The following is a 14,404-nucleotide window of genomic DNA, read 5'->3' on the forward strand; positions in this document are numbered from 1 at the left end:
AATGTGTGGGAATCAACTGTATTTTGAAAAAAAAAATGATCAGAAATGTCTTCTGTTTGAGGAAAATATCAGTTCCCAACAAAAAAGGGGAGAAAAAACATCTTAAAAAAAAAAAACATGATATGATTTTTATATTTAAATGTGTGGGAATCGACTGTATTTTGGAAAAAAATAAATCAGAAATGTCTTCTGTTTGAGGAAAATATCAGTTCCCAACTAAAAAGGGGAGAAAAAACAGCTTAAAAAAACATGATATGATTTTTATATTCAAATGTGTAGGAATCAACTGCATTTTGAAAAAAAAATCTGAAATGTCTTCTGTTTGAGGAAAATATCAGTTCCCAACAAAAAAGGGGAGAAAAAACATCTTAAAAAAAAACATGATATGATTTTTATATTTAAATGTGTGGGAATCAACTGTATTTTGGAAAAAAAAATCAGAAACGTCTTCTGTTTGAGGAAAATATCAGTTCCCAACTAAAAAGGGGAGAAAAAACAGCTTAAAAAAACATGATATGATTTTTATATTCAAATGTGTAGGAATCAACTGCATTTTGAAAAAAAAATCAGAAATGTCTTGTTTGAGGAAAATATCAGTTCCCAACAAAAAAGGGGAGAAAAAACATCTTAAAAAAAAACATGATATGATTTTTATATTTAAATGTGTGGGAATCAACTGTATTTTGGAAAAAAAAAATCAGAAACGTCTTCTGTTTGAGGAAAATATCAGTTCCCAACTAAAAAGGGGAGAAAAAACAGCTTTAAAAAAACATGATATGATTTTTATATTTAAATGTGTGGGAATCGACTGTATTTTGGAAATAAAATAAATCAGAAATGTCTTCTATATATTATATCTAGCTTCAAGATTACAATAGCTGATTTGAAGTTACAGCAGTGATACTAGAGTATGTTCCGGTGGCCCGTCATGAATACATTTGGACCGCCACAAATTAATTTGGAGCTACCTGTTCGCCCTGACACATAAACACATTGTAACAGGACTGGGTCTGTGAATTTAGCTTGTCATACCAACTCCATACAGTAGATGGCATCGCATCTCTGGCACCTGGAATAAGAATAAGAAGACGTAGCGGGAGGGATCGGTGTCACCAACTGAGTCCTATGCGAAATCAATAATAAGCATTGGTATGTGGATTGGTTATGTAAATATATGGGTATTACCCATTCCTCTATAAGAAGTGTTTGTTATTTTGGGCTGGTGAATGCAAGAAGGACAGAAAGACAAATCAACATCTTCAAGCCGGGTTTTCAATACAGCACAACGCTTGGTTGCATATGCATAGGCATTGTGTGTTTGCCTGCACCAGAATGCAAATGGGGATATGCATGAGTTTTTAATGTGTGTGTGTGTGTGTGTGTGTGTCTGTGTGTGTTTGTGTGTGTGTGAGTGGACCTGAGCCATCTCATTTCTCTCTCAGTGCCTCCTGACTAAGCCGTCATGCACTCTGTCACATTCAGCCCAAAGCACACTGTGTCTCTTTCATCCAACTCCCTCCTTCCCCTCTCATGCCATCCCTCTCGCATCATTCCCTCTCTCGTTCTCCTTTCCCCACCTTTCTCCTCCAATATCTGTCTTCAATTCTGAGGTTCCACCAGCCCTGAGAACTGCCGACGGAGATCAGTCCTGATGGTCCCCAGGTCTTTGTGGTTGAATGTTATAGTTAGTTATTATTGTAATACCCCGCTGCCGCTGAGCCGGTTGACTATTCTCAGTCTAATGTCACACCCTCCCTTTGTATTCTCGGAACGTTCCCATGGAGAAAACTTTATCTTGCTGAAAGAGAGTTTGGAAATCAAGTTGAGTAAAGTGAGTTAGAGTGGAACCCGTTTATGTTGATGCCCCCTTAGACTGGGTGACTCAGGTCCACAAAGCGGCTTCTTCATTTGTTATTTTAGCATATTTGTCACACTTAGATGTTTCAGATCATCACACAAACGGAAAAGTTAACAATGACAACACAGTTGAACACAAAATGCAGTTTTTAAATTAAACTTTTGATGATTCAGGGAGGAAAAGAGCTGCCTTAAGAGCTGCACTGGACAGTGGGTTGATACTCTCACTTGGTGGGAATGTGTGGTTGCACTTATTAACATATTCACTCCATTTTCCAAATTCATCCCCCTCAGTGCCGGACATTTTTTACAGATTTTTTCAAGGCCCCTAGAATATTGTGTTCTATAGTTACATAAAAATGGAACCTACCAAAAAAACGATAAGACTCTCGCCTTTTATTGGGAAAAAAATGTGTCCTTCTACCTTTTTGTATACTTTAGTAATCAGCAGTAGAACATCGGTAAGTTTGAGGAAAATATCAGTTCCCAACAAAAAAGGGGAGAAAAAAACAGCTTGAAAAAACATGATATGATATTTATATTTAAATGTGTGGGAATCGACTGTATTTTGGAAAAAAAGTAAATCAGAAATGTATTCTGTTTGAGGAAAATATCAGTTCCCAACTAAAGAGTCGAGGGAAAAAAAGCTTAAAAAACATGATATGATTTTTATATTTAAATGTGTGGGAATCGACTGTATTTTAGAAAAAAAATAATCAGAAATGTCTTCTATATATTATATCTAGCTTCAAGATTACAATAGCTGATTTGAAGTTACAGCAGCGATACTAGAGTATGTTCCGGTGGCCCGTCATGAATACATTTCCATACATGATATGATTAATTTATATTTAAATGTGTGGGAATCGACTGTATTTTGGAAAAAAAATAAATCAGAAATGTCTTCTGTTTGAGGAAAATATCAGTTCCTAACAAAAAAAGGAGAAAAAACATGATATGTTTGTCACACTTAGATGTTTCAGATCATCACACAAACGGAAATATTAACAATGGCAGCACATTTGAACACAAAATGCAGTTTTTAAATTAAACTTTTGATGATTCAAGGAGGAAAAAAACTAAACCTAATAACCGGTTGGGCCACCCTTAGCAGCAACAACTGCAATGAAGCGTTTGTGATAACTTGCAATGAGTCTCTTATAGCGTTGGCCAGTATGCACTGCCAAACAGGTGGCCGGAGTTCCTCCGTCAGAATTCATGGTTTCATGTATCACTACAAGTTTTCCAGGTCCTGAAGCAGCAAAACAGCCCCAGACAATTACACTACCACCACCATATTTTACTGTTGGTATGATGTTCTTTTACACCAGATGTAATGAGACACACACTTTCCAAAAAGTTTCTTTTGTCCGTCAGACAACAGTCGTAGGAATCATACCAAAATTTCGACCAGCCTTAGTGTTCTTTTTGTTCAACAGTAGTTTTTTCATTGGAACTCTGCCATGCAGGCAGTTTTGCCCAGTGTCTTTCTTATGGTGGAGTCATGAACGCTGACCTTAACTGAGGCAAGTGAGGCCTGCAGTTCTTTGGATGTTATTGTGGGGTCTTTTGTGACCTCAAGGACGAGTCGTCGATGTGCTCTTGGGGTAATTTTGGTTGGCCGGCCATTCCTGGGAAGATTCAACACTCTTCAGTGTTTTTGCCGTTTGTGGATAATGGCTCTCACTGTGCTTTGCTGGAGTCCCAAAACTTTAGAAATGGCTTTATAACCTTTTCCTGGCTGGTAGATCTCAATTAATCTTAGTTAAGTTTTGTTTTAACAGGGGGGATCACTTTTCTATAGTGGTTTTCACTTTATTAAAATGATGGCACTTGCAGCAGTCTTTTGCTCTATTGTAGCATATTTTGCAGCTATGATAAATAACAAATATAGATGGATGGATGGATGGATGGATGGATGGATAGATAGACTTCCTTTATTGTCATTGCACAATAACACAACTGCTTCATAACTGGGTTAGCAATGAATGACAGCGCCAACCAGTGACAACATCATAGACGGGTGATGGAGCTGACTGACTGACCATGTATTGGCAAGTTGAAAAAACATCCATTAAGAACACAGTTGGACTCGTGCAACAAGACACATAACGTTTTTGAACGATGACCGGAAAATGCATGCAAACTGGTGGACAATATATTGTGTTTAGAAAGCACCTAAAATATATTGGCTAGAATGGTTGAAATGTAAAGTAAGGTGTGTCAGAATGATTCAAGATGGAGGCACAGTGACACATGCGTACGCATATGTCCCTGACCTTGAAAGGCATATTGCTTTTTGAATGCGTGTACACGATGCAGCATAGAGATAGAGGGTGCTGGGGAGGAGGAGGAGGAGGAGGAGGAGGAGGAGTATCATGCATACGAGAGGGAAGATTGGCTTCTTGACGTTTTTTCTGAGAATGCGGCTCTGGTTTGTTTTCAGCAGAATAGCAATTCATGTTTTGCCAGTAGAGAGTAACTGTGAATACGCCGTGAAGCAGATTTGTGTGACATTTGCTCAATATAAGTACATGGATTCTGAGTGAAGTGAAGTAGCAAGTTTGTAATTGATTTTCGGATCATTCCTCTCTGTTGATATAATCTACACAATGCATGAAAGCTATTTCAAATCTTAAATCAAAAGGAAACACCATGTCTGTTTAGTTTTAATTATTATGTCGCCACAGTCGACTCGTCAATACCGCCTCCAGCGCTCGTGTTTAATAAGTCATAAGTCCTTCAGACTGCTCAATCGCTGATGAGTTTCCGGTTTTGAGTTTGAATTCTAGTCAGTGCCAGCGTCGCACGGTTGGTCAACTGAGATCATTTGGCTGCACGGCTGTTCAGATTTCAGACAGCGGAGGAGATGAATACAAAAAAATTAAACATAATTAAGTAGTAACTTTTTTATTAAAGTTGGCCGAGGGCGGGTCCTGAAGCATGCAAGGGTTACGGCAATGTTTAATGACATAACAACTCATTCATTCATTCGTTTTCGACTGCTTATCCTCACGAGGGTGCTGGAGCCTATCCCAGCTGTCTTCGGGCGAGAGGCGGGGTACACCCTGGACTGGTTCCCAGCCAATCACAGGGCACATATAGACAAACAACCATTCACACTCACATTCATACCTATGGACAATTTGGAGTCGCCAATTAACCTAGCATGTTTTTGGAATGTGGGAGGAAACCGGAGTACCCGGAGAAAACCCACGCATGCATGGGGAGAACATGCAAACTCCACACAGAGATGGCCGAGGGTGGGATTGAGCCCTGGTCTCCTAGTTGTGCGGTCTGCGTGCTAACCACTCGTCCGCCATGCAGCTCGACATAACAACTCAAAAAACTGAATTTCATTTTACATGTTTTAACTGAGGGGCTGCACGGCGGTTGAGTGGTTAGCACACAGACGTCACAGCTAGGAGATCCGTGTTCAATCCCACCCTGGGCCATCTCTGTGTGGAGTTTGCATGTTCTCCCCGTGCATGCGTGGGTTTTCTCTGGGTACTCCGGTTTCCTCCCACATTCCAAAAACATGCTAGGTTAATTGGCGACTCCAAATTGTCCATTAGACCACAGTGTTCCCTAAAGAGTAAGTCAATTATTATTTAGTCAATATAATAACTTTTTGGTGAATGTATTCATGTGAGTGTGAATGGTTGTTTGTCTGTATGTGCCCTGTGATTGGCTGGTGACCAGTCCAGGGTGTACCCCGCCTCTTGTCCGAGGACAGCTGGGATAGGCTCCAGCATACCCATGACCCTCGTGAGGATAAGCTCTAGAAAATGAATGAATGAATGAATGTACCTTTTGAATGTTGAGTTGCTGTGTGATGACTTTAATTATCTTTGAAACTAAATAAAACACCCAGAATGTACATGAATAAAGGATTTCAGATCTTTTTTGAAGGAGCCTTTACTCCGCACTGGGTCTCAGACGATTCAACAAAAACATGGCAATCGGACAACCAACAGGGCAAAACATGAAAACAAACAATGATTTTCTTAGTCAATCAATCTGAAGCTTGTTGTTCAATTAATCGAGTAATTGGTCAGGCCCGAGATGAACCAAATCAATATAAACCAGTGATTGACACCTAAAGCTAATAACTGGTTTGGCCACCCATAGCAGCAACAACTGCAATCAAGTGTTTGACATACATACTCTTACAGCGCTGTGGAGGACGTTTGGCCCACTCATCTTTGCAGAATTGTTGTCATTCAGCCACAGTGGTTTTCAAGTATCAGATGGAAGGGATTTTTCCTTCAGGATTTTTTGGTAGACAGCAGAATTCCTGGTTCCATGTATCACTACAAGTCTTCCAGGTCCTGAAGTAGTAAAACAGCCACAGACTACCTCCACCATATTTTACTGTTGTTTGTTGTTGTTGTTGTTGTACCGTTTTCACCTTGGAACTCTGCCTTGCAGGCAGTTTTTGCCTTGTGTCTTTCGTATGGTGGAATCATAAACACGGATCTTAACTGAGGTCTTTTAAAGGTCATGTCACAGCATCTCAATGGGATTCAGGTCAGGACTTTGACTAGGCCACTCCAGAGTCTTCATTTAGTTTTTCTTCCGCCATTCAGAGGTGGACTTGCTGGATTTGAATCATTCTCCTGCTGCAAAAAACAAGTTGGGTCATGAAGTCATAGTTCTATCTATCGCAGCAGTCTTTCAGGTCCTGGAGCAGCAAAACAGCCCCAGACCATCACACTACCACCACCATGTTTTATTGTTGGTATGATGATATTTGCTATGTTGCTATGACAGTTTCACACCTTCCAAAAAGTTCAACTTTTGTTTCATCAGATCACAGAATAAATTCCCAAAGGTCTTGGGCATCATTAAGATGTTTTTTTGTCAAAATTGAGATGGGCCTTAATAGTCTTTTTGTTTAGCAATGGTTTTCGTCTTGGAACTCTGCCATGTAGGCCGTTTTTCTCCAGTGTCTTTCTTACGGTGGAGTCATGAACACTGACCTTAACTGAGGCAAGTGAGGCCTGCGGTTCTTTGGATGTTGTTGTGGGGTCTTTTGTGACCTCTTGGATGAGTCATCTTTTTGGTTGGCCGGCCACTCTGAAGATAACGTCCCTCACTGTCGTTTCCCAAAGCTTGGATGGAAACGTGACTGCCAATTCATACCAATGACCTTTCCGACTACCATCAAAGATTCATTCACATTCATACACCAGTGTGGGCACCAAAATATCACTTTTCAGCAGAACTTCCATCATATAAAGCTTGCTTTTGTTTATAAAGTTTGTATCAAAGCCTCCTTTTCACTGATTATTATCATCGAGATTACCCACATATCACTGGCAAGTACACAGCTTCCCATTTCAGAAAATAGTTGGAATTATTTTGACTGTGCAAATGGTTGAAAACACATGATAGATTCAACATAGCATTACAAATTCTGGCGTCAGTTACAGCTTCAAAGTACAACATTCAGTTCCTAAATGCAATCCAAAATGCATTTTTTTCTTGACATAATGTTCTAAATAATCTAATGTTTGAATAATCTAAATTGGTTACATTATCCAATAAAGTGTTAAGGTTGGCTGGTTATGGATTATGCATTTATGCATTTGTGCCACATTGTTCAAAAACTACATCTCATCTGTGTTTTGTTCAGGGCAACTGTGGCGATCCAGGAGTTAATGCTCGTCTTGGTTCACCAAGCCAGAAGGTGAGATCATCAGATTATATTGTTTACTGTATATCTTGTATTCAGGTTTTGTTTTTTACTGCTTGTCTGTAATACTGAGATGGGCAACACTGCAAATGTTGGTATCAATTTGATACCAAGTACTGTAAGAACACAGCCAGTACTGCTACAGTTACTTTTAACTTCAAATTGATCAAGCTCATGAAATAATGTTATGAATTTTACCTGGGTCAATATACAAACATGAAATATACAAACAAACATGTACCAATATAAGTTTGCAATAAAAAATTAGATACTTTCAAGTTTCCCCATAATGCATTTAATCATTGGAGCACAAGCGGCATAGAAATGGATGGATGGGCCGGTGGCTCTGCAATGCTGCCTCTGTACACCAAAGGGAGCCCAGAGGGAGGCTGACATCAATGCAGCGCCACGGGAGGCACCAATGAATGCATTGCTCAGATTAGTACATGTTTGTACATTTATCATGTATACCTTTGGAGTGGGGCTGCATGGCGGTCGAGCGGTTAGCACGCAGACCTCACAGCTAGGAGACCAGGGTTCAATTCCACCCTCGGCCATTTCTGTGTGGAGTTTGCATGTCCTCCCTGTGAATGCGTGGGTTTTCTCCGGGTACTCCATTTTCCTCCCACATTCCAAAAACATGCTAGGTTAATTAGTGACTCCAAATTGTCCATAGGTATGAAAGTGAGTGTGAATGGTTGTTTGTCTATATGTGCCCTGTGATTGGCTGACGACCAGTCCAGGGTGTATCCCGCCTCTCGCCTGAAGACAGCTGGGATAGGCTCCAGCAATGACACTCCGCGACCCTCGTGGGGAAAAAGCGGTAAACAATGAATGAATGTATACCTTTTGAGTGTTGAGTTGCTGTGTGATGACTTTAATTATCTTAAGATGACATCGTGAGTCAGTTATACTGTTATAATCTTGCTGCGATTTGCAATGGTGTGACGGGCTCGTCTTGAGTGCATGGATCATATGTGATTGGCTTTATATACCAGAAATTAGGGCATTCTGATATTTCTACAATGCTGTACATTGTGAAATTGGGAAATAATGGTACTCTTTTGTGCAAATTAAAACATTTTCTGTGTCATGTTGAAGCACAATTCACGTCCCTGGCCCCAATACAGCTGATGCACTTGGCGCACATCTGCACGTGTCAAATGATGCAGTTATCCTCCTGCCAATTATTCATATCAGCAATACCGGTCACCTTGCATGATAGAAAAAAGCCAAACCCATGAAAGTATAGGATGACATTTAAAGAAAAAAAAATGGTGTCCACCAACACTGCAGACTCTTAAAGAGCAATTTGGTTTTGCCATTTCAGTGCCACTACTCTCGGCCTGTGTGCTAAGCTGTTATTTAAAAATTTAACACGGATGGCAAATCACAGTGATTGTGCAACTGTGACAGTTTTTCAACTAACAGCATCAGTATGACTCCTCACATTTTGTTGATTGCAAAACGATCATTTGCCGTTTGCTGATACATTTGTGATTTCTTTTTATTGACTCATCATCGCCCAGATATTGCAGCATTTCTGTCGCAGTCAGTAATGTTTCAGCGCTGCTCCCAGTTTAGAGCAATTGGGTTTCTGTGCTGCATTTAATAGCTTTTTATAAATACTAGTTGTCCGACTGATTCTAATATGCTGTAATGAGTGTATTTTATCGTTTCAGTTCTTTAACGCTGCTGTCAGTGTTTAACAATATAATGTAAACATACTAACTATCTGCATAATTTTTTATATAAGTAAGAAAGTCATTTTATTACCTATTTTCTTTTTCTTTGTTAAATGTCATTGCCTGAATCTTTTTCACCATTCCAGGGTTCAACAGGAGAGCCGGGTTTTCCAGGGCTACCAGGTGCTCCTGGGTATCCGGGGTACAAAGGCCATAAGGTAAGCCATAAGTACTATAGTTCAATTTTCTCTGCATTTTATTCACATCAGGGTATTTTGCAGGGAGAGTTGGGAGAGCCAGGACCAAAAGGAAATAAGGTATGATGCTTTTCATGGATTATATCCTCAGCTACTTTACTCTTTATTCATACTTTATGAATGCATGAAGTCAGCCATAGGTCCTGTGTTCAAATGCTCAGAATGGATAAGCTTAATTAAATTCAGTGCCAGTGAAGTGATCGCATTGGGGAATGCAGCAAAGAGAATGTTTAATGACAACCCGCCAGTTAAGGAGGGTGCCTGTTGTTTATGGGCTTTAAAAGGGTAAGAGCAGGGGTGAAATGATGCAACTTTGTCACTTCGATATGATAAAAAGCCTATTATTAGTATCAATTTTCATACATTTTCTTTTAATTAAACATACCAAAACAAAGATTAGAAAAAAAAATTGACTATATCTTATACCGTTCAGCAGTAGAGAATAAGGAAAGTTCAGGAAAATATCAGTTCCTGACTAAAAAACAGAGAAAAGCAGTTTTTTGTGAAAAGATACATTTCATACAGTTTCACACAAATTGCTTGTGCATGTGCTAAAAATTTCCTACGATGCGTACTGTAAAGTATGTATTAATACGTTTTTAGAATCGGGCGTTCATGATATAAAAATATATAAATACGTCTTTGGTATTGAATGAGTTAGTACTTCTTTTTTTTAAATGTTCTTCTCTGAATTCTGACTTTATTCCTACAATATTTTTTACTTTATTCTCTTTAGATTATAACTTTTTTATTTATTGTTTTGTTTCTTTGTCATTATATTATGACTTAGAAAACAGACTTTTTTCTTTATTATTTCATTCATTTATGCCACAAAAATTGCATTATTTTATCTCATAATATTAGTCCATTATCCTTGTAAAATTACAGCTTTACAACTTTTTTCTTTTAAGATTTTGATATTTTATTCTTATAAAATTACTGCTGATTTGTCAATTTTTGCATCCTCTAAAATTTTTCTGGTTAAATTACATTTGAAGAATATGCTGTGAGCTAATAAATTAACAGATACAAGCCACAAATGGTCCCCGTGCTAAGCGGTTAACATGTTTTAAGTGACAAATGTGTGTAAAAATCTTGTATCATTTCTTCCCATGTACACAGACATGTCCAGAAATAGAACCAAGTACACAGCATAGAATCTTAAATAAGTTACAGTATGCATCTTATAGCATCACTTCCTCCTACAGAAGAGCAAAAAGCCTCGCCAAAATATCCTGGCTATGCTGTCACGCATCATTTGCAAAGCAGAGCCTGCACCGTTTTTAATGGCCCGAAACAGAAAACGACAGTTATGGAACACTGGAGTTAAAAGTCTTCTCGGCTTTACGAGGAGCCGCTCCCAAACAGAAGCGTATAAATGTCTCTGCAACAACGGATATTTCACCCCTAACTGCTGCCAACCGTGACTTTATACCCTCTTTTTCAGGACATTGTGTATTTTGAAAAATGGACATTAAAATGTGTGTGACAAGGCATGACAAAGACAGGAAGCCTCTTTTAATTTGACAAGTTGGTTGATTTTTAAAATTGGCTGGTTTCCCATCCACAGTACATTGAGGGAGCAGAGAGCTAGGCTGAGCCACCAGGGGGCAGCAGGTCTTTTGGCTTGACTTTTGCCCACTTTATTCTCATTTATGAACGTGTCATACTGCTGTCTATCATCACATATAAACATGATACCGATGTAACCTGTAAGAAAAATGTGTCCTAAAATTGGTGTCTGATAAAATAACATGAATAGGTAGTATGTTAACATAACATATTAACAGTTATTCAGATAACTATAGCCTAAATAAGTAGTTTACATGCAATTTGTAATCTGTAATCTAATATCACACCTCAGAATGAATCACTCAGATTCACATGCAACAGTTTGGAACTTTTTCTATAACTTTTTTTTCAAATTGCAGTACAGAAATGCCTCGTTTATCGCTGTTAATTGGTTCCAGACCCGACAGTGATGAGTGAATTTCCCCAAAGTTGGCTATTTTCATAAAACATAGAAATCTAAATGGGGCTGTCACATTATTAGAGCCTTCTTGACATGAATTAACACCCCTATAGTCACCTTTAGACTCCTATTACCCAATATGGTACACATTATTAGAGCCTTGTAGACATGAAGTAACACCGCTATAGTCACATTTAGTCTCATATTCCCCAATATGGTACACATTATTAGAGCCTTCAGGACATGAGGTAACACCCCTATAGTCACCTTTAGACTCATATTACCCAATATGGTACACATTATTAGAGCCATCTAGACATGAAGTAACTACCGTATAGTCACATTTGGACTCATATTACACAATATGGTAAACATTATTAGAGCCTTCAGGACATGAAGTAACACCCCTAAAGTCACATTTAGACTCATATTACCCAATATGGTACACATTAGAGCCTTCTAGACATGAAGTAACAACCCTATAGTCACCTTTAGACTCATATTACCCAATATGGTACACATTATTAGAGCCTTCAGGACATGAAGTAACACCCCTATAGTCACTTTTAGACTCATATTATCCAATATGGTACACATTATTAGAGCCTTCTAGACATGAAGTAACACCCCTATAGTCACATTTAGTCTCATATTACCCAATATGGTACACATTATTAGAGCCTTCTAGACATGAAGTAACACCCCTATAGTCACCTTTAGACTCATATTACTCAATATGGTACACATTATTAGAGCCTTCAAGACATGAAGTAACACCCCTATAGTCACTTTTAGACTCATATTATCCAATATGGTACACATTATTAGAGCCTTCTAGACATGAAGTAACACCCCTATAGTCACATTTAGTCTCATATTACCCAATATGGTACACATTATTAGAGCCTTCTAGACATGAAGTAACACCCCTATAGCCACCTTTAGACTCATATTACTCAATATGGTACACATTATTAGAGCCTTGTAATCATGAAGTAACACCCCTATAGTCACATTTAGACTCATATTACCCAATATGGTACACATTATTAGAGTCTTCAGGACATGAAGTAACACCCCTATAGTCACCTTTAGACTCATATTACCCAATATGGTACACATTATTAGAGTCTTCAGGACATGAAGTAACACCACTAAAGTCACATTTAGACTCATATTACCCAATATGGTATACATTAGAGCCTTCTAGACATGAAGTAACAACCCTATAGTCACCTTTAGACTCATATTACCCAATATGGTACACATTATTAGAGCCTTCAGGACATGAAGTAACACCCCTATAGTCACTTTTAGACTCATATTATCCAATATGGTACACATTATTAGAGCCTTCTAGACATGAAGTAACACCCCTATAGTCACATTTAGTCTCATATTACCCAATATGGTACACATTATTAGAGCCTTCTAGACATGAAGTAACACCCCTATAGTCACCTTTAGACTCATATTACTCAATATGGTACACATTATTAGAGCCTTCAAGACATGAAGTAACACCCCTATAGTCACTTTTAGACTCATATTACCCAATATGGTACACATTATTAGAGCCTTCTATACATGAAGTAACACCCCTATAGTCACCTTTAGACTCATATTACTCAATATGGTACACATTATTAGAGCCTTCAGGACATGAAGTAACACCCCTATAGTCACTTTTAGACTCATATTATCCAATATGGTACACATTATTAGAGCCTTCTAAACATGAAGTAACACCCCTATAGTCACATTTAGTCTCATATTACCCAATATGGTACACATTATTAGAGCCTTCTAGACATGAAGTAACACCCCTATAGTCACCTTTAGACTCATATTACTCAATATGGTACACATTATTAGAGCCTTGTAATCATGAAGTAACACCCCTATAGTCACATTTAGACTCATATTACCCAATATGGTACACATTATTAGAGTCTTCAGGACATGAAGTAACACCCCTATAGTCACCTTTAGACTCATATTACCCAATATGGTACACATTATTAGAGTCTTCAGGACATGAAGTAACACCCCTATAGTCACCTTTAGACTCATATTACCCAATATGGTACACATTATTAGAGTCTTCAGGACATGAAGTAACACCCCTATAGTCACCTTTAGACTCATATTACCCAATATTCATTCATTTTCTACCGCTTTTTCCTCACGAGGGTTTAGAGCCTTCTAGACATTAACTAACACCCCGACAGTCACCTTTAGATGCATATTACGCAATATGATACACATTATTAGAGCCATCTGGACATGAAGTAACACCCCGACCGTCACCTTTAGATGCATATTACGCAATATGATACACATTATTAGAGCCATCTGGACATGAAGTAACACCCCTATAGTCACATTTAGACTCATATTACCCAGTATGGTAAACATTATTAGAGCCTTCAGGACATGAAGTAACACCGCTATAGTCACCTTTAGACTCATATTACCCAATATGGTACACATTATTAGAGCCGTCTGGACATGAAGTAACACCCCTATAGTCACCTTTAGACTCATAGTACCCAAGATGGTACACATTATGAGAGCCTCCTGGACATGAAGTAACACCCCTATAGTCACCTTTAGACTCATTTTACCCAATATGGTACACATTATTAGAGTCTTCAGGACATGAAGTAACACCCCTATAGTCACCTTTAGACTCATATTACTCAATATGGTACACATTATTAGAGCCTTCAGGACATGAAGTAACACCCCCATAGTCACTTTTAGACTCATATTATTCAATATGGTACACATTATTAGAGCCTTCTAAACATGAAGTAACACCCCTATAGTCACCTTTAGACTCATATTACTCAATATGGTACACATTATTAGAGCCTTGTAATCATGAAGTAACACCCCTATAGTCACATTTAGACTCATATTACCCAATATG

Source organism: Doryrhamphus excisus, linkage group LG5 (assembly GCF_037039965.1).
Source record: "Doryrhamphus excisus strain RoL-2023G ecotype Guam linkage group LG5, RoL_Dexc_Guam_v1.1, whole genome shotgun sequence".
Taxonomy (NCBI): Eukaryota; Metazoa; Chordata; class Actinopteri; order Syngnathiformes; family Syngnathidae; genus Doryrhamphus; species Doryrhamphus excisus.